General features: G+C 41.1%; 1 pseudogene; it reads left to right on the top strand.

Moving 5' to 3' along the window:
* The first annotated feature begins 2,535 nt into the window (after positions 1 to 2,535).
* Positions 2,536 to 2,853, top strand: LOC149155809 (CLP protease regulatory subunit CLPX1, mitochondrial pseudogene; annotated as a pseudogene).
* Positions 2,854 to 3,278: the final 425 nt, after the last annotated feature.

Here is a 3,278-nt window from a genome sequence, read left to right as displayed (position 1 = left end):
TACTCTGTTTTGCCTTGTTTTGATCTCTGATTTTTGCAGCCTGTAACTAGCATAGGTACCTGTCTGATAACTCCTTTTCTCTGCTTAAATTCCGCCTCCTTTTGTACAAAAAGACTGTGAGTGTTTTTATGTGTTTGTGGCATCATTTACAGTTTTCCTTTGCAAGAGTGAAATAGTCATCCTGTAGCCCTTGATTCAGATCTGTTGATTGTGATCTTAGGAGAGAGTTCATTGGCTATTTGCAGTTGATTATACATTTACTTTTTCTTTTGGTTTGAGTTTGTCTCTTTTAAGTGTCAAAACAAGTGTTCATTTCGAAAGTCGTAAAGTGTTGTATTCTCTTCTACCCTTTCTGGTTTCGAAAAAGTAAACTTGTTTGTATTTGTCATTTAAAAGCAAATTCAAAGTTGTACAAAAAGCTTTCTTTTTAGGCATCAATATTAAGAAAGCGGAAAACAAACACCTGCATTGTGCATTTGCATCTTGATAGTTTGCATGCTTGATTTAGGAAAAGTGCATTAGAGTGTGTTGATTGCTCTTTGAGAAAAGATGGTGTCTTTCTTTTCCCTTTGTAGCTAGGATTTTCATAGTTGAAAAGATATAAAGCTTGTTTATCATCTTTAGACTGCATTTAGGAATTGTATCATACATCTCGTGGTGATCCAGAAAGGCAAAATTCTAAAAAGATCAACCTAAAATAAATTGAATGAACTTAACAACGCTTTGCAACTTAACGCACAACATAGAGGTCTAGGCTAGAGACGTGTTCCGGCATCGTAAAGCCTGGTGACTGTCGATCTCGTTGATGGTGGGTGATTCCTCCTGAGGGACGATAGCGCCAGTATGGATTGTGATCCCACGTACCGTCGCGTATATATTGGGAGACCCCTATAGGCATAAAACCTTTATCCTTAGGAAGCCGTGTCGGCCGCCCTACTGATTGCAATGCACTGAACACAGCATTCAGGAAGATCGATCACCCGTACCCTAAAAAGTATTCTGCGGTTTTGCGAAAAGTTTGGCACACCCTCTACCTAGAACTCCAGAGCAGTTCCTTTTCGACTTTTTCAGACTCTGTAACGGAAAAAGTCCATCCGAGCATTTGTCACTTTGGGCTCGTTAAAACATTGAAGGAGACTAGAGTCATCTTTAGCTTTTTCTCGACTCTTTAAAATTGAAAAAGCAAGTTGTGTCTAAAGTGTCGTTAAAATTTATTTTAAACGGAACAATCACCCCTATTCCTGCGTTGATCTTTAGGTTGAGAAAATGGAGCACACCAACCAAGGAATTCCCCTTGGTGGAAATCCTAATCCCTTCTCCTCTTGGGGAGATGTTGGTGCGCCCCATATGGCCACATTGTCGCTTCCAGGACTGAAAATTGGCCTGCCGGTCTGGCTCTTTTCAACCAATGTCGTTCAGAACACTATTATTCCTGAATAGTCGAATCAACAGTTAGACCAGACCAGAGTTACCCACCAGCCTTCTACTTCATCTAATTCTTCCTCTCCTCCTTCCTCTTCGCTTGACGAAACTGGTAAAACAAAAAGCCAATTTCCTAAGGAGAAGAAGGAAAAGAAGAAGAAAGAGAAGAAGAAGAAGGAGCCAAAAGCGACTGGGGGCAAACAAGTGTCGTCTGACAAAAATCCACACACAGCACTGACTAGGCCTAAATCGCCATGTGTCATATGCAAGGGAGGCCACTTCCACAGAGATTTTCCCTGCATCCCTCGTGTTATCACTCAAGAAAAAATGGTTTAAATTCTGAACATCAATTTTTTAAATCTGTCAAAGGGTTGGTGTCAGTTTTGGGCCTAGTCTTTTCATCTTGTTTTAGAGTCTTGTTAAGAGTCTTTCTAGTGTGTCAAATGGGGTCAATTCTCTGTTTTAGTCCATCAATGGTCTCACACCACACCTAAGCTCCATATGTCAATCCTATTTCAAAGTTCACAGCGCAGAAACCTCCGTCTAGGTGATTTCGTAGCGCAAAACACCGATTTTGCACTAACTGCGCTATGAAATCGGGAATTCGTGCTGATCCATAGCAAATCTCACCCCAGCTGTCATATTTTATGCAAGAAATTTACGGGGATAGCATGTGCAAGGTCTTACATGTCGGTCTTGACGCGTGTTCTGTAACCTTCAAATTTGATTCTTGCCTGTACCATTCAAATCAGGACTTCCATCCAAAACCAAATCTGAAAATTCTCTATTAAGACCGAAACTTCTGATTCTGGTTTCGATTTGTGATCAATCTGGCAGTATCACTTTTGAGAAGAACGGGCTCTTGCCACCTTCCTTTGTTTCTAATTTGCAAAATGTCTTGAAGAACATAAAGATAGAAAAACCCCCAGAAGAAGATAATTCCAAATCCGAAGGAAGTAAATGCGGTAAAGGTGCTTCAGCTTGAAATGGCTGCAGGTGTTGCTATAAGTTTTTGATCGTGCAATTGGTGTCAATGTTCCAAGATCATGCTTTCTCCCAGTGAAGGAAACTTCAGATTTACTACTTGTGCAGTCTATTTTGTATAAACTACTCATGGTCGCTGATTTCAATGTTAAAGCTGTTCAACAGGCATTACTTAAATTGCTAGAAGGAACAGTTGTACATGTTCTAGAAAAGGGAGCTCGCAAACATCCTCGTGGTGATCATATTCAGATCGATACAAAGGATATTCCCTTTATATGTGGCAAGGTTTTCGTGGATCTAGAGAAAACGATTTCTGAGAGACGGCAAGATTCTTCTATTGGCTTTGGAAAACCTATACGAGCTAATATGAGGACCGGTGGCCTGACAAATGCTGCGGTGACATCATCCTTGCTAGAGTCGGTTGAGAGTAGTGATCTTATTGCATAAAAGGCAACGTAGAAGACATTGGTGATGTTATTCGGGAAGGTGGAGGGTCTTTTGCAAAAGGACTCTTTCGCGGAGTTACAGGTATTGTAACAAAGCCACTTGAAGGTGCCAGATCATCTGGTGTGGAGGGTTTTGTTCAAGGTGTTGGCAAAGGTATAATTGGAGTAGCAGCTCAACCAATGAGTGGAGTTCTTGATCTTCTGTCGAAAACTACAGAAGGTGCAAATGCAATGAGGATGAAAATCACTGCAGCGATAACCTCTGAGGAACAACTACTTCGTTACAGGCTTCCTCGGGCAATTAATGGAGACCATGTTCTCCGACCTTATGATGAATATCGAGCTGAAGGCCAGGTTCTGCTACAACTTGCTGAGCGTGGTGCCTCATTTGGTCAAATAGACATTTTCAAAGTCCGTGGAAAGTTT

The sequence above is a fragment of the Pinus tabuliformis genome, chromosome 9 (assembly GCF_031772625.1).
Source record: "Pinus tabuliformis cultivar Carrire ecotype Pingquan chromosome 9, CPIR1, whole genome shotgun sequence".
NCBI classification, from domain to species: Eukaryota; Viridiplantae; Streptophyta; class Pinopsida; order Pinales; family Pinaceae; genus Pinus; species Pinus tabuliformis.
This window is presented reverse-complemented; position numbering and strand designations above follow the sequence as displayed.